Source organism: Thermobia domestica, chromosome 1, assembly GCF_964235325.1.
Source record: "Thermobia domestica chromosome 1, izTheDome1.hap1.1, whole genome shotgun sequence".
NCBI classification, from domain to species: Eukaryota; Metazoa; Arthropoda; class Insecta; order Zygentoma; family Lepismatidae; genus Thermobia; species Thermobia domestica.
This window is the reverse complement of record NC_137454.1, coordinates 162,714,962-162,738,795: the sequence shown is the minus strand read 5'-3', so window position 1 is coordinate 162,738,795 and position 23,834 is coordinate 162,714,962. Positions and strand designations below refer to the sequence as shown.

At 36.6% G+C, this 23,834-nt stretch overlaps 1 protein-coding gene across 1 annotated transcript in view; it reads right to left on the bottom strand.

Annotated features, from left to right (window-relative positions):
• LOC145690464 (NFX1-type zinc finger-containing protein 1-like) overlaps nucleotides 1–23,607 on the bottom strand; it is a 97,417-nt gene extending 73,810 nt beyond the window's left edge. The window contains exon 1 of the mRNA XM_081765375.1: nucleotides 23,475–23,607. The gene's annotated coding sequence lies outside the window, so the exon portion shown is untranslated. The remainder of the gene's footprint in view (nucleotides 1–23,474) is intronic.
• Between the last annotated feature and the right edge of the window lie 227 nt (nucleotides 23,608–23,834).

Sequence of the window (23,834 nt, the reverse complement as noted above, 5' to 3'; positions counted from 1 at the left end):
AGACACCCAGGGGAGCTAAATTTTGTATACACATAGATCTTCACCAGGTCTATTCCAATACGAAGCTATTTTTTAAAAAAATATTTTATACTAAGAGGGGAATTTAGGGGATCATGATTTACACACTTTAACAATGTGCAACTCCTATATATCATGCAGCACACATTGTCCTACTGATATGTGGGTTGCTGCCACAGTAGAATGTATTTCGCAGTCAAATCTATTTACCAATCTATACTAATATACAAGGTGTTCATTTATTATGTAGCCAAAATCCACTGGTGAAATCCTCACACCTAAACAAGAAAAAGGCATAAAACGTGTTGTTTCAAAGTTTAGGTGAAGGTTTTTTATTGTTTAGGTGGTGGAAAATTTCATTAGTTTATCTTGGCTACACAATAAGTGAACATCCTGTATAAAATCATGTCCATATATGGTACATCGATGATATGTAGCACAAGTTCAGACAAGAAGGGTCGTGTCAGGTGGTTGAGGAATTAACAAAGGCAACTAATCGTTATTTATGTCACTCATTTCTTTATTTTTGATACGGTTGGTATCGTCGAAAGAGTTTCCAGGAAATTATCAGAGTCAGTGTCAAAGGTATTGCTCTTCATTATGAAAATATTTTTCAGAGATTTGCTCTTTGTTATACATTTCATTCTGTGTTGCCCAGGATGTGATAGGGCCGACGCCGCATCTGTTGCTCTTCGTTATTTATTCACTCGGTGTTGCCGGGAATTGACAGAGGGCAGTGTGCTAACAAGGGAGGATCATGAAGTGGCTCCGCTGAGATCCGAACGAGACAATTGTGTTTGCATTTGATATATTATAACTAGACGATTCCCAAAGTTATAGGTGTCACCGGACGAAATATTGTGAGTTACAACATATTTTGCAATGCAAAAGCTACAAAGTTGGCAGAATAGTTTGAACCGAGTCATTTTTTCGGAAACGGTTGGGTAAATGGAAAGCTCGGCGAACAGGTATATCATTTTCAAGGACACACTTTTTGGGTTAAAAATGTTTGCCCCAGGTTCCACCTCAGAGTCTCAGACAGGTCCAACTCAAAATTTTCAAATGGCAAGGGGGGTTAAGCAGCACATCGTTTGAAAGCTGTTGTCAAATGAAAGAAAATGGAGCAAGTTTCGACTCTACGATAACCCTGTGCAAAATGGCGGCAGGTCAAAATGTAAACAGGGGGCGCGGTGGCTCAGTGATAGAGCGTTCACCTCCGGTGCTTGGGATCCCTGGTTCGATCCCAGCTCGCGCCGTGTGGACTTTGTGGTGGACAAACACCGTGCTCGTGGGTTTTCTCAGGGTTCTCCCGTTTCCTCCCACTTTCTTCATTCCACCACCTCATTCATTTCTCGTCACCGTCTCCTTTAGTCTAACCGGCATAACCGTGGGACGTAAAACTTAAAGATTTCATTTCATTTTTCAAAATGTAAACCAAAACTTAATTGAAAAGCTCATGATCACCCCCTATAAATCGGAAACGGTGAGACAATGTGGAAACAGGAAAGGAAGTGTAGCATTATTATTATCAAAGTACAACGATTTAATTTAAAACGTCTTGATCTACGGCCTCCACTGGGTCTCAGGTGGGGTCCAGCTAAAAAGTTTCAAATGGCAAGAGGGGTTAAGTGACACGTCATTTGAAAGCTGTTGTTAAATGAAAGAGGATGGAGCAAGTCTCGACTTTCTACGACAACCCTTTGCAAAATGGCGGCAGGTCAAAATATAAACAAAAACTTAATTGAAAATATATGGCCACCTTGAATCTAAGATGGCCGTTTAAAACCTATGTCATTCATAACAATACAAATCTAAATCTCTATTTTTCTCTATTATGTATTTAGAAAGAATAGGAAGACTAAAGAACAATCGAATTTCGATTCACTTCAACTATTATTTCATTCCGTAACAAAATATATATGTTTTGTTCCTAATGCATGGTTTTCTCGATATCATTTACGTGAATATAACGAATATGCGATGAACACACAACTCTGACTTCCTATTCGTATGCTAAACAAAAGTTGAATACCTTTGGGTATTTTTTTAATTTTGTCATACGTAGTTCATACATAAAGGACTTGCGGCACAAGTCAGGTTGGGGGCTCTATTGTAAGGTATTCGTGATGGTTACATTTGTATGCCATTCGTTGGTTTGATCGCCATTTTTCAAGCAATACCAAATGTACAAAAAAAAAATCATTTACAAGATTGACGAGCAGTACCAAACCACGTGTAAATCATTTCAGTACATCGAGTTGCGCAAACTTTGTTGTTTTGTCACAATATTCCAAGAAATAGCATATTTATATACAAATTCATTCTTCACGCTGGCAGCCATATTGGATTACAGATGTTACTCTTTGATATTTTGTGGATATTTACTATTGACTATAAACATAAATACCACATTTCGCTTCTCCAACTCCAGTGCTTTGAGCTGGACATGCGTTCGATATATAGTCGCGTTTTTGAACATTTCACATCTTTTCGTCACCTAATGATCAACATTCATGCCAAATTTCGTTCTCCTAGCTTCAGCAATTTGGTATGCCCATTAGGGTGGGTCGAAAAAAAACTTTTTTTAAAATTGGAAAATAGGTTGTGCGCAAAAGTTGCTACCCGTTGCAGAGATTTTGCACAAAAAAAAATTGAGATTTTTTGGACCACCTCTTACCCTGTTGCATCCGCCTGGAAAATTTAAGATTTTGGTAAAACGGCAACCCGCTCAACTTTACAGAAACGTCTACTTTAGCGGCTTCTGTCTGTCTACAATAACAGGCAAGAAATGTTCAGAGCATAAACTTAGTCTCCTTGGCATTATGAACTGTTTTTAGAATACACTAAATGTACAGCTCTCTGCTTATTTTGCGTTCGAGACCAACGCAAAGCAACCCAGAGCTCACGACGAGGACGTGGGTACACTGCGAGCTACGCCCACCGTAACTAGATGTGTCTCTGTCTATCAATACAGGTTTTAGTTGTAATTTTCAGGGTTAAGTCCTTCTTCGATTCAAATTTGGGCATTCGTTTTCTCGATTACAGTGTCACCTTAATTATCATATCTCTATTTTTCAAATCATAGGCTTTGGGTGCTGCTACTGTCACTAATTTTATAGTTCGATCGACGAATTGCATATGGCAAGAAAAAGTCACTGCAGATTAGTCTACCATCGCGCAGGTACGAATACTGTCCTTTATTTCTGCATCTGATAACGTTCTGGTAATGAGAGAGACTGTTACATCGGTCGCAAATCAGTCGATTATTTCGTGATAATAGACCGCTTCAAATCTTAACCGGGGAACAACAAATTCACGAATCTTTTTCGGGCATTTCTGTATCTTTGCACGAGTTTTCTAGGTCCGTCTCCGAGCTACTGCGGTTATTTCATTGCTGGGGTCAGAAATCATGACTAGAAGCAAATTTGCGGGATGCGCAAAGAAATCCATTTGTTTGCATGAAAGTGTGTACTATTTTTATTATATCCATGGGTAAAGCTTTGAGAAGCAGATGATATTCCATAGATATTTGGTTCCTTCTGTGCATAAAGGCTGTTGATGAATTAGAAACCATACCAGTAGGTAGACACGATTGACATATTCTGCTAGAAGTTTAAGATTGATGCTTGGGTTGAGAGTGCTGACGTAAAGTCGTAGTATCTGTAAGTAAATGTTAGCCATCGTGACTGCACTACGGGACCTGGTTTATTACTGGCTAGATCTGAGGGGCATATTCCTGATGACACAACAGGGCAGATTTCGAATAGATATTTCTGGTCAGTACTGAGATCTGATGTTTTCTGCCTCTCCGTTACTCATGCTACTGTAATTGGGTTAGCCTTCTAAATGCGCACATATTGATTCCGAGAAGGTGTTTGGCCCTGTTGTTACACCATCCAAGGTATTCCTAAGATGTTTTCACGGTAATTCGTTTGTATGCAGGCAGCAAACAAGGAGCTGAACTTCTTTATTTAAGTTTTTTTCCTGTGCGGTTTTCTGTTAATTTCACCACCTTAAAACAAAAAGACAGCAAAAGAAAAACATTTCGGCTTGCTTGAAGGTTTTGGTGAACCTGTGATCTCCGTAGTACGTGTGACCCATACAGTTGCGACAAATCACTGTACTAATCTGCAGTAAATGTGAGTTCAACAATTACTTCTTTGTTCATAGGCAATAGGCATCATATCATTAGGAATGTGTCTTTTCTAACTCACTATTTATACATTTAGGGTACTCTAAAAATAGTTCCTAATGTCAATGAGACTATATTTATGCTCTGACCATTTCTTGCCTTCTATTATTGACAGAGAGAAGCCGCCAGAATCGACGTTTCTATATAGTTGAGCGGGTTGCCGTTTTACCAAAATCTTAAATTTTTAAGGCGGATGCGGCAGGGTAGGGGGTGATCCGAAAAATCTCAATTTTTTTTGTGCGAAGGCTCTGCCACGGGTAGCAACTTTTGCGCACTACCCAATTTCAATTTTTTTAAAAAAAAGTTTTTTCGACCCACTCTAATGTCCATCCTTTCGATATAGGTTTTAAGCGGCCGTCTTGCATTTAAGGTGGCCATAGATTTTCAATTAAGCTTTTGTTTACATTTTGACCCGCCGCTATTTTGCACAGGGTTGTCGTAGAAAGTCGAGACTTGCTCCATCTTCTTTTATTTAACAACAGCTTTCAAACGATGTGTTACTTAACCCCTCGTGCCATTTGAAACTTTTTAGTTGGACCCCACCTGGGACCCTGTAGGGATCCTGAGACAAGATGTTTTAACTTAAATCGTTGCACTTTGAAAATAATGCCACACTTCCTTTCCTGTTTCCACATTTGTCTCACAGTTTCCGATTTATAGGGGTGGCCATGGACTTTTCAATTAAGTTTTTGTTTACATTTTGACCCACTGCCGTTTTGCACATGGTTGTCGTAGAGAGTCGAGACTTGCTCATTTTTCTTTCATTTGACAACAGCTTTCAAATGATGTGCTAGTTAACCCTCCTTGCCATTTGAAAATTTTAAGTTTGACCCCGTCTGGGACCTTGCGGGGGACCCTGGGACAAAGATTTTTACCCCACAACGTGTGTCCTTGAAAATGGTGGGATACCTGTTCGCTGTGTTTCCATTTACCCAACCATTTCCGAACAAATGACTCGGTTGAAACTATTCTGCCAGCTTTGTAGCTTTTACATTACAAAATATATTGAAACTCACGATATTCCGTCCGGTGACACCTATAACTTTGGGATTGTCTAGTTATAATATATCAAATACAAACACAATTGTCTCGTTCGGATCTCAGCAGAGCCACTTCATGACTCTCCGTTGTAAGATGTTCTTGCTCTCTTTTCTGCCAGGTTCTGAATTAAAAACCGGCAAGTAATCTATAATAAGTTATTCTACATCTATTTATTTCTTAGACTATGACTATTTCAGTTCAACATCTTTGCAACAGCGAGGCTATATGAGACATGGATCTACAGCTTAACATGGAATCCGAATTACACGAGCTCCACCGGATATTTATTTCTTAAAAAAATATTGTAATAATTGTATACATTGTAAAGAAAAAGTTAGATCTTTATGTGCATTGTCCGATGAGTTACTGAATTTGTTTCGGAGAGTCACTGCTGTACTGTTTATGTAATGTTATTGGTCGAAGCGAGTATTGGGAGGGAAAATATGAATAGTTTTCGACGTTACTTCACAGGGTTGCAAAAGTATAAGAGCAGTAAAAGTCAGAATATATTATTCATTTCTCATTGGAAACAACAGAATAATTGTCACACAAAATAATTTGGTCGGATACCACTGTAGATCAACTTTATAGAAGAGAAAGTCTACAGTGTAGAGGTATTAATATTAGCACATTTGAAAATATTCTTTAACGTTCTTTTTAACGTTTAATGTTTAAACTTCTTTTTTCAATTAGGAAAATTATGTTACCGTGCATCTGAATGATTGATCCCATGTTCAATACTGTTACATATTCAATGCAAAACGACTTAAATTATATGCACTACTGCTCTCACACAAAGTTTGTTAGGTTCAACTTATCTCTCTTGTTTTCTTCAAAAACTTACGCACATGCAAGAAATTTCACGTAAAAGCAGTCATTCTGGCAACACTTAGTTCGCAATTTTGCCACTTGCACAAATATGTCAAACGTGTAATACACTCAGAATCAATGCAAATATGCACATAGTTCTGAAATTCAATTGGGGGCCGGGACTAGAAAAAATATGTGGCCCCTGCTGCCTTTTTCTAATACATTTCTGTGAAAGTACAGTAGGAAAGTTAAGGAAATATGTTTCATATTTTTGGTCATATTTTATTTTATGATGATTGTATCTCATCATTCCTTTTAGATAGCCAGTTGAGATTTTGATCAGAGTGGAGGCTCCTCTTCACCTAGAGGCCCGGGGCTATAGCCCTCCTAAGCCCACCTTAATCCGCTCCTGGGTACTACCATCGTTGCCCTTCTTTATTCATTTCACTCCCCCGAAGTTGACAGGGGAGCGCCAGAGGTGGTGCTCTTTATTATTTATTTGACTTATTTATTTATTTTCAACGAAGGCGTAAGATTCCTAATCTTATTCTTCCTATCCATCTCAGCTGTCCTGTGAATCGACAGGTGAGGCAAAGCCGAAGTTACTGCTCTTCGTTTTTTATTTCACTTATTCCTTCACATTCAACGAAGGCCTGGATACGGTCGAAATAGTGAATATTTCTGCAATAGAAAAAGCAGTACATGTAATAAATATCTATGTGAGCTTGCCATTCACACTGAGTGATTTAAATGTTGTAATTTGAACATGCCAATTACCTATAAAACCCTACAGCACATTAATTATTTTTCTCTCCCTTCCATCTGTGAGAATAGATGGAAATAAGCTCCTCAGTTCCAGAAGAAACTTTAATATCTTTGTCTTCTTGTCCCAACTGCTCCTAAGTTCTGGATTTACAAACAGATTCATTCTGTTACTAAGTTCTGACCACCAAGGAGGGGTACGAGCTGTTGTTTGCTTTAAAAAAAAAAAAAAGGCAAATATGAATCCGATTATCATTTTTTGTTACAAATTTCCTGCAAGTTTCCCAGAAGGAAAAGGCTACGATCAAATGATGATAGTGAATTGTGTTAGTAGTTTTTTTTTTTTTTTGGGGGGGGGGCGGTAACCCTTTTGGCTCCTGCACGAACATGAATATATACTCGGGGAAGGGTACGATGTAACTACAGCACCTGTGAAATCCTTGATTCGATTCCCTAGCAAGTAGGCTTGTTGACAACATCCTGTCCATGGGATTTCTCAGGGTACTTCCGTTTCCTTCTACATTTTTTTCCACCGAATGTTTCATCATCATTTCTTTTGTTTTATCATCGTCTCCCTTAGCATAACGGACATGATCGTGGGACATTAAATTGAAAAATTTCATTTTCATGAATATATACGCCTATGAGCTCACCTAGGAGAAAGGTCTACTATGGCCCAAGAATATTCAAAATCGCGCGAAGTTTTGGCATGATACTGTCTCCAGTCGCATATTTCCATTGTTTCTCGCTCTGTGTATCGTATCATTCGAATTTTGCTACTCATAATCCCCCCTCTTCGTCACCCATCCTTTGCGCCAAAGTGAAATGAAATGAAATCTTTCAGTTTAACGTCCTACAACTATGTATTTTATGCTAAGGGAGACGAATGATTAAGGCAAGTGAATGATGATGGAAGAAGTTGTCTTATGAGAACATGGGAGGAAACGGACGAACACGATGTTTTCCACCACAAAGTTGCTTGGCCGTAGATCGAACAACGGGCACTATACACTAGGGGTAAGCGCTCTACCACTAGCCCAGCCTTTCCTCCATGTAGTTTTAAAATATGAAATTAATTTCAGTTGTTTGAGAATACAGATTTAATCGTGTTGTGTAGCATCAGTCAGGGATAAGGAGCAGATTCACCCTAGCTGTAAAAACATGTTTCAGGGTATATTTCGTTAAAAAAGAAAAAAGCTAATGAAATAAGGCGTTTTAATTTATTATTTATTTATTTATTTATTTTTAGAATACTGTAAAATTAACTTCTATTTGTTGGGATTGAAATTTATGATACAATGAAAATCTCTGTTCGCTTTGGTTCCACGATTGCACTAGTGAAATTTATATGATTCAAAGATACCCTCTTCTACTCTTCGGAAATTGTTGTTTCGGGTTGAAATTTGTCAAGAGTATGGATGTAAAAATGGGTAAAATTCTCCCCATGTTTCTTTCTTTCTTTCTTTTAATATTTATGTAATGTAACACACTTCAAAGCCATTCGATTTTAATACAGTATAGTACAGATGGAACACTTATACAGAAAGTATTATAAAACACGCGTTTTCAGTTATAGGTTTGCTGTACCTTAAGTCCAAAAACTGCAGGATTTACAAATGTAACATGCGATTTTACGTACGCCACATACATTTTTTCTCAGTGTATGAAAAAAGAAACGACATTCATGTTTTGACCGACTTTAACCGGAAGCAGTGGGGATAACTAAGAACTCTTAGAGTATACTAGCTGAACTTGCGCTCTCTACACAGCGCATCATTCGCATATGAGCATAAATCTCCTTATCATTCCTTACAACATTTGTACATGTCCCTTTACAGACACAAGTGAAAGACGTATTGATATATTTTAAAAAAGCCAAGGGGTATCGTAAAGGGGAGACTTTTTTTCGATTATTTTTCTCAATATCTCGCACAGTTTGCAACATTTGAGCCTGCTTCCGGTTGGAGTTTCTAATTCATGTATGACCAGTGTATTCTTTCTTCTTGCATGCAGTATGTAATAAGCAAATACATTACATACACAATTAATTATAATGTCAGTTATATATAGTGTTCATTGTGCAAAACACTCCCCCCTCCAAAAAAAAGGTTCATCTTAGACTGGAGAAATGGTTATCCTTCCTTTTCCATTATTATTTGGCCACAAACAAACGCCTGAGACATATACAACCCCTATATACAACAGTGTGGTGTTGGATTGTATAATGCTTAGGATGTGATGCTTTAGTTTTTTCTTTTAACTTCAACACTTCCAATGTACCCGTAAAAATGTAATAAAGCAATAGTGGCCATGTTTTTTAAATATTCAATTAGAACTGGACAATCTACATGAAATTTGCAATCGATCAGTGAAAACGTCATCTTTCTAGAGCCTGTAGTTTCCGAGATCTAATTGTCGAAAGGATTGGACATAAACATATAAACGTAGTTTAAAAGAGCTCCAAAGATGGAAGCACAATTCATTTGCATTTATTTCGGAGAAGGCTTATTGAAGGCAAAGGCCTTTGAACAATAATTTAAAGGTTAAACTTTGTGAAAAATATTTCTTTAAGTAATTTATTTAAAGTACATTCTTTTAAAAATAGGTTAGAGCTCGGTCGCTCTTAATTGGTCCTGTAGCATTTTAATAGATAGATTGTACTATACTGTATTAAAATCGAATGGCTTTGAAGTGTGTTACATTACATAAATATTAAAAGAAAGAAAGAAAGAAACATGGGGAGAATTTTACCCATTTTTACATCCTTACTCTTGACAAATTTCAACCCGAAACAACAATTTCCGAAGAGTAGAAGAGGGTATCTTTGAAATCATATAAATTTCACTAGTGCAATCGTGGAACCAAAGCGAACAGAGATTTTCATTGTATCATAAATTTCAATCCCAACAAATAGAAGTTAATTTTATAGTATTCTAAAAATAAATAAATAAATAAATAATAAATTAAAACGCCTTATTTCATTAGCTTTTTTCTTTTTTAACGAAATATACCCTGAAACATGTTTTTACAGCTAGGGTGAATCTGCTCCTTATCCCTGACTGATGCTACACAACACGATTAAATCTGTATTCTCAAACAACTGAAATTAATTTCATATTTTAAAACTACATAAGGGAAAGGCTGGGCTAGTGGTAGAGCGCTTACCCCTAGTGTATAGTGCCCGTGGTTCGATCTACGGCCAAGCAACTTTGTGGTGGAAAACATCGTGTTCGTCCGTTTCCTCCCACGTTCTCATAAGACAACTTCTTCCATCATCATTCACTTGCCTTAATCATTCGTCTCCCTTAGCATAAAAGACATAGTTGTAGGACGTTAAACTGAAAGATTTCATTTCATTTCACTTTGGCGCAAAGGATGGGTGACGAAGAGGGGGGATTATGAGTGGCAAAATTCGAATGATACGATACACAGAGCGAGAAACAATGGAAATATGCGACTGGAGACAGTATCATGCCAAAACTTCGCGCGATTTTGAATATTCTTGGGCCATAGTAGACCTTTCTCCTAGGTGAGCTCATAGGCGTATATATTCATGAAAATGAAATTTTTCAATTTAATGTCCCACGATCATGTCCGTTATGCTAAGGGAGACGATGATAAAACAAAAGAAATGATGATGAAACATTCGGTGGAAAAAAAATGTAGAAGGAAACGGAAGTGCCCTGAGAAAACCCATGGACAGGATGTTGTCAACAAGCCTACTTGCTAGGGAATCGAATCAAGGATTTCACAGGTGCTGTAGTTACATCGTACCCTTCCCCGAGTATATATTCATGTTCGTGTAGGAGCCAAAAGGGTTACCGCCCCCCCCCAAAAAAAAAAAAACTACTAACACAATTCACTATCATCATTTGATCGTAGCCTTTTCCTTCTGGGAATCTTGCAGGAAATTTGTAACAAAAAATGATAATCGGATTCATATTTGCCTTTTTTTTTTTTTTAAAGCAAACAACAGCTCGTACCCCTCCTTGGTGGTCAGAACTTAGTAACAGAATGAATCTGTTTGTAAATCCAGAACTTAGGAGCAGTTGGGACAAGAAGACAAAGATATTAAAGTTTCTTCTGGAACTGAGGAGCTTATTTCCATCTATTCTCACAGATGGAAGGGAGAGAAAAATAATTAATGTGCTGTAGGGTTTTATAGGTAATTGGCATGTTCAAATTACAACATTTAAATCACTCAGTGTGAATGGCAAGCTCACATAGATATTTATTACATGTACTGCTTTTTCTATTGCAGAAATATTCACTATTTCGACCGTATCCAGGCCTTCGTTGAATGTGAAGGAATAAGTGAAATAAAAAACGAAGAGCAGTAACTTCGGCTTTGCCTCACCTGTCGATTCACAGGACAGCTGAGATGGATAGGAAGAATAAGATTAGGAATCTTACGCCTTCGTTGAAAATAAATAAATAAGTCAAATAAATAATAAAGAGCACCACCTCTGGCGCTCCCCTGTCAACTTCGGGGGAGTGAAATGAATAAAGAAGGGCAACGATGGTAGTACCCAGGAGCGGATTAAGGTGGGCTTAGGAGGGCTATAGCCCCGGGCCTCCAGGTGAAGAGGAGCCTCCACTCTGATCAAAATCTCAACTGGCTATCTAAAAGGAATGATGAGATACAATCATCATAAAATAAAATATGACCAAAAATATGAAACATATTTCCTTAACTTTCCTGCTGTACTTTCACAGAAATGTATTAGAAAAAGGCAGCAGGGGCCACATATTTTTTCTAGTCCCGGCCCCCAAATGGGTTAATCCAGCCCTGATACCTTTGAGAATAAATAAATAAATCAGTTAGGACCGTTCACATATTACCTAACGCTATTTTTGACCAATTTTTACCTCCTACCCCCACTTGTCAAACTTCGTAACGCAAGGCCAAACCCCTTTTCCCCTTTGTCACGTAACTTTTTTTTTACTTTTTTTAAACCAATTTTGCTTATTTTGGGGATTATTACAATAATGAACTAATTTTAATGGCAGAAAGCTTTTTATTACAAAGTGCTTGAATTCTGAATAAATTTATAGTGTTTTTTTTTACCAACAAACTGAAGTATTTAAAAATTAGAATTGAAGTAATAATATTTTAAACTCATAAGGTTGTTTAATTAACCAGTCTTAATTCTTCGAAATTGCATACTGTAGTTCTCCCAGGAGGTCGGACCTATTCTTTTAAGTCACCGACGATTGACATGGAAGAAGTTCTGCTGGAAGATGCAGGTGAAACAGAATCTAACGAACTGACATTGATCTCTTCCTCCAGAATCCAGGATGCTTCCTGTATTTGAAGTTCGCCAGCGTCAACAACTCGTCAATCACAGACTCGACGTGGCTGGAGGAGCAGGGGCATCTCGTTTGTGAACAAGCTTTCGAGCATCTTTTTTGGACTTTGGACTTCAGTTTAGCCGTTTTCAAATTATTGTTGTCCCAAATCAGTGTCAGAATGCGAATTAACTCGACTTCGCCAGGAAAATTCAAATCCAAAGAATAAAAAATTCAGCACGAGATCAATATCCGACGAATTTGGTTTATAATATCTACGTTTGCTCTGCAAATCGTGTAACATTTCGTCGCAGAAAATATTATTTCACGTAAGAGAGTTTCCTTTGTTTCACATGCGAAATTCTTTAGAAGAAAAAGTAGGTAATGAGTCAAATATAAAGTTTTGAATAATATTCTCAGAAATAATGATACGAGTGGAAAAGCGAGGGTATTTTTAAGCGGTAGTTACGATGGCCAACAACTAACTCCAGAAGAGTTTCGTGTACCGTAAATGCAATACGGCGATAGATACAAAAGAGAGTTTTATCGTATTGTAATACACGCAGGATTCGTTGCCAGTCATGATAGTGTCTAGTAGAGTATTCGAATCCCTTCTGCATGATTAATTTCATATAGGCTGTCAATTTCCCAAAACGATAGAAATATTTATTTATTTATGAAAAGAAAAGAACTGAATAAAACTATTTGTTTAAAAGATTGCATATAAACCTGAGAATAAAAATAAAAATTGCTTGGAAAAACATGCGTTACTTAACGAAGACGTGAACCCTCTCCTCCCGCTTGTCACATTTCATAACGCAAGCCGAACCTCTTCCTCTTGCTGTGTTACATAATATGTGAACGATTCCTTACGAAGATTAACGCTTGTCTTTCGAAAATAACAAAATGAATGAAATTCAGAAACACTTTCGGTGTTGCTGCCCTCTGTCGAAAATGAGTAAATCAATACGGATTTGCAACGCATTTGCTGTTATCCCTGTCAATTATAGAGCAACGCCTAAGGCATTGCTGCTCTGTCAATTCCCAGGTCACCTTGCATACCCCTTCTTGTCTAAACTTAAAAACATTAACACAGTGTCACCAATCATCTCAACGACCCCAAAAAATTATGGATTTGACATTAATATCGGTCGCTTTAGGTTTAATTTACATGTGTTTCCTTCCTGCTCTCCTGGGGTGCTAGAGGTATTTTTCTAGATTTTAAGTCATATGTATTCTAAGTTTAGTTGAAAATTGCTTTTGGTGTTCCAGAGTTTTGCTGTAACGTATAGACATACAAATTTTATATGCGGCCCACATAGATGCCTCTCTTTCCCCTTAAAACGGATACTTTCGTTATATTTCTAATTAACACGCGTTCGTTTATTTGTAAAGACGAGTTTATATATCGAATTTCATCTTTCTAATTTGATGGGCTCGTGAAATACAGTACTAAATTTCTCGCATAAATGTATGACTCTTATCTCATTACAATATGAATTTTACTCAGTTGAATATCATATGACTTCTTTAGGAGCGTAAGGCTGATAATCATGCCAAGTGTCATTTTAATTGGTTCAGTAATTATTGCGTAATGCTATCAGGAAGAAACTAACATTCGCTTTTATATAATAAGACTAGCCTTTGGCTAGCTGGGGGCTCCGCCTCCTAGATCCTAGTGTTTGCTCGGCCTGCGGCCTCGCATTTCTTATCTATCGGCCTTTGCATCAACAGTGAATATCGTTAACTTGCTCTTCTTATTGCCTGAATTTGCTCAACCGGGAGCTTCGCCCCCACACTGTCTTTGCTCGGCCTATGGCCTCGCACCTCTTGAACCCATAATTCTATCATTTCTTTTCTTACTTCAACTATCTAAAAGATAAGATTCTGTATCCCAAGAAAACGCCCATTTAAATAGCATGGGAATTTCTTCATCCCCCTTTAGACCCGAAGAAATTAAAAATATTCACTTTTGGCAATTTGTCTGTCGGTTAGTCCTGGAAGGCTACAATCATGCCAAATTTCATCATTCTAATCTTGCCGGAAGTTCCTAAACATTTTGGGGTGTAGAAGATGTCCCATATAAGTAACATGGGAAATATTTTTCAGTTCCCCATAAAAGCACTCTATGGTTGGAAATTTTTATTTCTGATGATTCACTTAGGTAATGCTAACGAAATTGTACAAGCATACCGAATTTCAAGTTTTTATTCCAATTCTAAGTACCTAAAACATGAGATTATAAGTAAAAAAAAAATTAAATAACTTAGGAAAATTCTTCATCCCCTCTTTAGACCCCATAAAAATTTAAAATATTCACTTTTAACAATTTTTCTGTAGGTTTCTTCCAAAAAGCTACAATCATGTCAAATTTAATCATTGTAGCCATACAGAAAGTGCTCAATAATTTGGGGATGTAAAAGGTGTCCCATATAAATAACATGGGAAAGATTTTTGAGTTCACTATAAAACCACTCTAAAGTTGGATTTTTTTATTTTTACTGGTTTACTTAGGTAGTGCTAACGAAAACGTGCAAGCATACCGAATTTCAAGTTTTTATTCCAATTTTAAGTATCTAAAACATGATATTATAGGTCCAAAAAAAGGTCCATTTAAATAACATTAGGAAATTCTTCATCCCCTCTTTAGACTTCCTAAAAATTAAAAATATTCACTTTTGGCAATTTTTCTGTAGGTTTCTTCCAAAAAGCTACAACCATGCCAAATTTAACCATTGTAGTCCTACAGGAAGTGCCTCAATAATTTATGTCAGCTCATGTAGCTTTATACGTATATAGTTAAGATAATCTCATATACACTATAGATGCCCCTAGGCGCGGATTTAAAGGGGTCTATGGGGGATATAGCCCCCCTTGATGCTCAGGTATACACTGGATAAAATGGGCTTTAATCCTGCTTTACACTGGATAAAACGGTCAACTATGGTTTAGCCCCTCTCTTGATCATATCCTGGATCCGCCACTGGATGCCCCCTTCCCTTTTTAATACAAAAGTTTGTAGAAACGCTGGTACATGTGTTCCCTTATTTCTAATAAAGAATTTTTATATACTGAGTTTCGTCTTTCTAACTAAAGGGACTCGTGAATTGTTTAATTTTTCGCATATATTATGATCCTCCTGCTCCTCCGTTTAGGTATGCATTGCAAATCAATTTAATATCATATGTATAATCATTGGGTGGTCTAAGGTTGATGACCATGCCAGGTTTCAGTTTAATTGGTTCAGCAGTTCATGACGTGATCAGGAAGAAACATTCGCTTTTATATGATTATGGAGAGAATTAGCTGGGTCGAGCGGAAAACGAATGAGAGGGTGTTAGAAATGGTTGGGAGAAAAGAATAATTTTAGATATTATTAAGAAGAGGACGAGAAACTGGTTGACATTGGCTAAGAAAGAACAGTATCATGAGGAACGTTTTACAGGGTATGGTGGCAGGAAATGGAGGGAGAGGGCGAAGAAGATTACAACTAATAAACGATATCACAACAGAGATATTGTACGTGATGAAGAGCTTAGCGGAAGACCATGGGGCGTGGATGCTTCTCAGTTGTAGCAAGTGACATGCCAATAATTGCAGAATACCTATGATGATGATTATATATAGATGATGATGATTATGAGAATATGATTATATTTCTAGTGAGGGGTTTCTCGAATCTCATCTTTCTAACTTCGGGGCTAGTGAGATTCTAAATTTTTCGCATAAAGTATAACCACCCTCACTCTTCAAATATGCGTTTTAATCAATTTAATACAGTCCCATAGCTAGCCTGAATTTGTACACGGGGCAGAAATTAATACCGAGGGGCAAAGACTAACAAAGGAAAACACTACAAAATTGTTTATGTATTTGTTATTTATGAACTATATTAGAACTATACTTTATGAACTATATAAATTTTATTTTAGAACTATGCATTCTAAAATAAAATTTCAGATATTTATTTCTAATTATTTTTTCAATATTTTAAAATGCATAGTTGGTACTGGTAGGGGAGGCTTGTTCCCTTGAGCTGTTCGTATTAGTTTTAGCTAATCCCTATATGGTTCGTATTTTCCGTTCATTCTTTTTTGTGTGTTTTTCTGCTTTTGCTTTCGAGGCTTAATAATTTGCTTAATTTTTAAAAAAATCATTACTATCTATTGTGTGACCTTTATAACAGACAAGAAATGTGGTGGTTCTTACAGTACTTTTTTTCTGCTTTTATTTTATACATTAAATACGGTATTTTAACTTTTGATAAATTTACAACTGTGTTAAGAGGCCCACTCACGGTCCATGGTTTGCGCAAACAAGGCTGTTTGTGCAAACAGTTTGACCGTGTGTGGCGATGTATGAACTGTTTGCGCAAACGTTTGTGCAAACATTTTCCACATCGAACTCGTTCGAAAATTGTTTACACGAACATGATGTTTGCGCAAACACGTGGACCGTGTATGGGCATGTTTGTGCAAACACGAGCTTTATTTCCGAGTACGAAGCCTAGTGTACAGACGCTTATTTCTTGCGCTATGGCGTCAATGAATAGGAATCAAGAATTCTGGCGAGAATTTATTGACCTTTATCGAAATTTACCTGAACTGTGGAAGGTAAAGAGTGAAGATTATAAAAACAGGAATTTGAAAAATGTGGCATATGAGAAGTTACTGCAGATTTCAGATGAGAAACGACATGACCTTGTGTTGGCTTCACACGGCGTCCAATTGGCATTGAGTGGTGTTGACAGTTCGCGACAAGCAGTTATGCACGCTGTCTTCTCGCGCTACTGCGAATCTTGACAATATCACAGGCGCTACTTAGAAATATTGTACTAGCACATTAACTGCTCACTTTACGAAGTAGAGAAAAGAATTACGAACAAATACGTGAAAACTACATCTTTCTATGTCAACTGTTTGTCATGATAGACGCTTTGAAAGGTTTCCATATAAAACAATTGGTAAAACGAGCGTTGAGTCCCGCGTCTAATTTCCAGTGGATTTTGTTTCGATTTTCAAATAGAACTCACAACTTTTATTACAGGATAATCAGCGGTGTAGCCAGCAAGTTGTTCTAGGAGAAGATTACTTTCAGGGGGAGGCAAGCTTTTCACATATTAAAAGCAGAACAAATTACCTCTTTCACAACATGAAAGGATTTTAACTTACTATACATACATACATACTATGCGCATATTATATTTTCACAATGCTTCCTTATCAAAAGACGGATCGTGACAATACTGAAGTTAAAAACCGGAGTGTAAAAGATGAATCAATAAGCTATTAATAAGAAAATAAATGCTGTTTATAGCAGTCTGTTTATCTGACTTTGTGTTTATGTAGGTTAAAATACTAAAGAGGAAAAAAAACGAAAAAATATTAACTCCGATATTATTTTGCAATAATATAGTAGTGAGTTCACAGTGCACCCAGTTAGGGAAATGAGAATATAAAGCATATGATTAATTTTAGTTGATTCAATTAGGTATAGAAACCGTATTGATGATGATTGATTTTTTTAAAAAAAATTCATATTTTATTATAAAGTCCTTCATTTGCATTAACTGTTAAATAAGTTTATTAAACATATACCAGACGAACCTCATTTTGGAGCTGGAAATAGTTCGGAAAGACAGAGCCCCCTTTTCCCCCGTGGCTACATACCTTTGCAATCTTTGCCATCATCGTAAGAATAAAGCATGGGAAGTTTGTAATTTGTTTTGAAATTTACTTCAAGATAGACCCTTTGTTATTCGACAGAGGGAACGCAGTATGTTTTATTCCTTTTTTTCTTTCACGTTCCACTGCCTTATCTGCGACTTTTAACACCCTCTTTTCTCCTCTATAAGGGAATCAAAAGCATCAGGCGTCTGAATGGTGTAATAAATTATCGTAACCCAAAACAAACTCGAGCATATCGAGTTGCTTAGGAATCGTAAGCAAACCGAGTACAGCAGAAGTTTTATTTTCTGTCTTCCTTTTTTTTCTTTTTCTTTCAAGTGCTACGAAGTCAAGCTCGAAGAATTATTTTTTGTGTTTACAGTTTTTGGAACCCATAAAAATAAATGTACAAGAGTCAGATTCAGACAAAGACGAAATATTAACTGACATAGATGATAGTGAAAGTAGTGTTGAAGACAAGTGTTTAGCATTTTCACTGGAAAAGTTAACATGTAAGTAATTTACAGGGTGGAAAAAAATCATGATTTTTTTCAAAAAAATCATTTTTGTTGATTTTTTTTGATTTAAATCGATTTTTTTGATTTAAATCAAACCCTTTTCTTCGTATAATACAAGTCGTGAACTGAAGAAAAAGCATTAGGAATTAGTATTAAATGTTAATTATGCCATTTAAGTGAAAGTATGGCGTTTTAATTTTGAATTAATTCCCAATCGTTAACCTATTTCAATCCCAAACAATGTTTCTTAAGCATTAAGGAAAAAGTACAGCAATGTATATCAAATGACACTTTTCTTTTCACGAAAGTTACTGATATTTGGCAGGGGCATATTTTTAAGCAATTGGAACTAGCTAGCGGCACGAAATACATATAAAGTATATAAATTTCGCCTAAAATTAATTAACTCACTCTATGACCTATGGGAGGTTCAATGCCATGTTCACAAAAGCTCTCCTGACTTTTATCCTTAGTCAACTGAATCCAGTTTCTACTTTGTATTCTTATCTCTGCGAGATCCATCTTAATATTGTCCTCCCATTTGCGCCTAGGTCTTCCTAATGGTCGTTTTCCGATTGGACTTCCAGTTAAACCTGAAAGTGTTCCTACTTTCTTCCATTCTCGCTACATGCCCTGCCCACCTGAGCCTCCAAGATTTGATAACCCTAACAATGTTTTGGTTAACGGTATAAATTATGCAGTTCCTCATCATGAAGTTTTCGCCATTCCTCATTACCGTTCCTTTTGGTTCCGAATATTCGTTTCAGGATTTTATTCTCAAATACTTTCAGTCTGCGTTCTTCCCTCAGCGTAAGCGACCATGTTTCACAACCATACAGCATAACAGGTATAATTATCATTTTATATATTTTAAAGCTTGAAATTCCTCGACAGAATTCGCGACGATAAGAGATTTTGAACTGAATAATAACACGAATTCCCTGCTTTTAGTCGATATTTAATTTCTTCGCGAATATAGTTTTCTGATCCTATATATTAGCCGATGGCAGAACTTTCTTTGTCTTTATGCGATGAGTTTTTGTAAGTCAAAAATGTTCTGCAGGAATTCCAAAATAAAAAATCAAGATGATCAGTTCCAGAAGAAGAAACACTTGTGATAGTTAAAAATATGCTTTATGTGATGTGAAAAACAGTTCAAATGCGAGTTGTCCGTGCATTTAAGACATCTATACACAGCAGGCACGTTTTTATACTTTTCTGTTAGCTATTTTATTTCCTCTGACAATTTTTCCTGCACGGGCACGACAAATTTTCTGCGATCACATCGCAGATCGCAGCATGTTCTGCAATGGGGTCAAATATCCACTTTATCAAAAGTATTATTCGATATTTTAATGCATCCAAAATTTGTCGTATTACGATCCCGAGGAACTTCTATGTATTTAGTACATAAATTTCGCCCAAAATTTTAATTTTTTTTTTTTTTGTTTCGGAGAGGGGATCGGACCCCTCTAAATACGTCCCTATTATCTGGAAACAAACAAATAGACGTGGACACAAAAGAGTTTTCATCTTAAATGTCCATGGTGATTTCCCCTTTGGAATAGAAATTTTAAAACCCTGTGTAAAAAAAAGAAGAAAGTAGGGTTCACCCGTTACCCGTTCAAACGGGATTTTCCCTGATCGTTCTCTACATGATACTCGTTTTCATACTGTACTTACATACATTTGAGTCTCATTGTATTATGATTATTATCTTCCATAATCGAAATAACAGGACAGAAATGGGATTTTACTTACTTTCACTTCAAATTAATTCATTTCGGAATTTGATTTAAATCAACGATTTTTATTGAAAAAATCAAGTGATTTAAATCTTGATTAAAATCGTGATTTAAATCAGACTGATTTAAATCAATCCACCCTGGTAATTTAGTTGCTATATATACTTCTAGGATGCATAGTCAAAATTCTTGAGTTTGCTGGAATAGTACATTTACATTGTGAATAATGTTGCCAATGTATCTATCATAATCAACCACTCTTTCATCCACACCCTCTTCTTTCTTTTTGGTTTCGCGGGTATTTCCGCTTCCAAAGCACAAGCAATTACTATCGCTAAACAAGCTGCTTCAGTGGACATGCTTACGCGATTCAACTCAAAATTGAACTGAAGTTTGTGCAAACAGTTGTATCGTGTGTGGCCGAGTGTTTGCGCAAACACGATGTTTGCACAAACATGATGTTTGCGCAAACCATGGACCGTGTGTGGGCCTCTTTACGATGTGAAGTTAACATGGTTCTATATCAACATTTGAATCTGATAACGTTTAAAATAATTGTAGAAACATTACAGTTTGAATCACTATGATTTCTATCTGATTCGATTTGTAAGGAACTGGTTCCTAGTGATATTTAACGAACTGTTCCGAGGAACAAGTTCCCTACGAAACGTTTCCTTGAACGATCCATTGAATGAAATAACCCATCAAAGTTACAACTTGCCTCTTCTATCTTTGAGAAATTATTCTTTAGGAATGTATCCTCCGACGACTTTGGTGCAATAATATGGTACTCGAATTTGAAATTGTTAGAATGTAAAAGGCCAATGGGAGCAGTGGCGGATCTAGAAGGTAAAAACTGGAGGGACAACCAGAACCCAAACTATGATAGGTATATCATGAGTTCACTACAAACTTTTAAAAATATTTTTGTTACTCAAAAAACTGGGTTACAGACCTCCCGGCCCCGCGCTAGATCCGCCACTGAATGGGAGAGTTTGGTCCATCTCGCAAGAAGCTCATAAACAGTGGCGGGGCGACTGGACGTTAAAAGTGTGTGGGGGGCAAGACATGATCTGAATATTAGTTTCCTGGTTGTTTCTAACACTTTGTTTGACGAAAGGTTGTATAACCAATAGGATAGTATGTTTTTCGGTTAAAATACCGTATATCGTATTTTATATTCTATTAAGTAAATTGACAAGAGCAACGTAAGTTGGTACTAGCCCTTTGAACTCTTAAACAACCAAGATGTAAGAAAGATTTGATTCCTTGCTCGTGAACATCTTAAAATTCTGTCTGGAAAATTGTGTGATCAGATTATTTAATAATAAATTTGGAAAACAAATAAATAGAAAGGATAATATTAATCAGTAATGAATAATAAGGCTTGTTTTGCAAAAGTTATATTGAGACTGGGGATTAATGAACAACTCATATTTATAACTCTTAGAAAATGAAAGACAGTAAATACTACAAACATATGCTACGACTTTAAAGCAATATTTGCTTTTGCAGCTTCCCGAAACATGTTCGTTCCCATTAGGTGCAGTTTTCACTTTTTTGGAACACCTTAGAATCACTCCACACTCAAGTTATACAAAATAATCCCAAAACCTAGAGTTATATTGAGTTCACTAAATTTAATTGTATATACACTCGCATACACTGGCGTCTATGGCGTATAAAATTTGGGGGGACATCAAAGAAAGTGATTTAAATGGTACTACCTAGCCCAACCTGTTTATTAACTTCGATTCCATTGGTTATCTTTCTGCTTACCTTCACGGACCCCTAAGGTATATCAAGAACTCAATTACAATCGTTTCACAGCCTGAATATTATATTCCACGTAAATATAATTATTATTATTTATATGATATTCTGTCGTTAGTAAATAAATTAAATTAGAATAAAATATTGAATTTTTTGTACTTCAAAATATTGGGGGGACGCGTCCCCCTCGTCCCCCCGCCACACACCCGTACTCGCACACCCCTAAACACACCACTTCAATGTATATTACACTGCAAAACAATGAAAAAGGTAGAAGTTGTTTCTTATTACTCTTATTTCAATCAATATTCTTTATTACTAGATACAAGAAAATATATTTTAGGAGCTGTCAATTTTTGTGCGATTAAAGAATAACTTGTGAATTTTTTTTTCTTTCTTTCGAAATGTTCTCTCAATTAGTTTCAAAGCGGCTGACTTACATATCAACCCCTGGTAAGAAGAAGTGCAAGTATGCTGGAATTGTTGAGCTCCAATAGGTTAATTTTTGGGTTATTTTCCGTCACAATTAAAACGCAATTCCTGTAGCTTTCTTAACTCCACAGGAAGACAACCAAAATGTACTCACGCAACGGCAATTATATGGCTCCATTTTTTCTATGAAACAGTAATAATACAAAAACTTCACATTTCCAAATGAAACTATATACATTAACGGGTTACTTCAAAAAAGTGGGGAGCACTGCCCCCCTTTGCCCCCCTAATCGCCGCCCATGCTCATAAATGTATGTATAAATGAGTAAAATGTACTGAATTTAATTTAATTTAGTAAATAAAATTGCAATAATTTCATATCTGGTTTTGCATTTAATTTTAAAAATTTCTACAACGTTCTACTTTTAGACACGGCAAAAAATAATTTAGGACTGGTCCTGCACGAAATCTGGGCCCTACTGACTTACTTAGGTAATGCTAATGAAAACGTACAAGCATACCAAATTTCAACTTTTTTTTTCTAATTCCAGGCACCTAAAACATGAGATTATAGGTCCAAAAAAGGACCCGTTTAAATACACGAGGAAATTCTTCACCCCCCCCCCCTTTAGGCCTCCTAAAAATTAAAAATATTTTCACTTTTGGCAATTTTTCTGTCGGTTAGTCCCGGAAAGCTACAATCATGCTAAATTTCAACTTTTCACGTCAACCAGAAAAATGAAATGAAATCTTTTAAAGTTTAACGTCCCACGATTATGCCGGTTAGGCTAAAGGAGACGGTGATAATGAGAAATGAGTGAAATGAGTGAAATGGTGAAAGTGGGAGGAAACGGGAGAACCCCGAGAAAACCCACGAGCATGGTGTTTGTCCACCACAAAGTCCACATGGCGCGAGCTGCGATCGAACCAGGGACCACAAGCACCGAAGGTGAACGCTCTACCACTGAGCCACCGCGCCCCCCTTCACTTCAACAGGAAGTACCCCCTTTAATTTGTCAGTTCATGTAGTTTTATATATCGTTAAGATTATTTGATGGCACCAGAGGTAACAACACTGCAAGTATACATATAGTATAGAAGCACGAAAGTTTCTCAAGTATGTATGCGTTATAAAAACTCAAATGCATTCACTACCAGAAAATAATTAACTGCTCTAATTAATATATCAAATATAATATTCACTTCTATAAATCAAAACATACTGTACCTCACTAGATTAGCTACATGGATTAACAATTTCTTGCTGTTCCACAAACACTTCCTGCATTTGCAATCCTCACAAGAACACGTCAATTACTCACTCAGCCTTTCTCTCCGTTTCCTCTGCAGTTCATTTTCTCCTATCGTACTTTTCAGTATGTGCAGCAGGATTGCCAACTAATAAGTAGAATTAAAGTCTTGGTATGTCGAACGTAAATTGAGAAAAATGAAATTACTCCAATACCATCCATTCTGAAACTTAACCAAAGAGCTCAAAAACAATAAGTAGGCTACAATATATCTTGATCCCTTAATTTTGATGGAAGGTTGCTTTAATTTGCCTTGATTCTGTTTCGACACATTACTT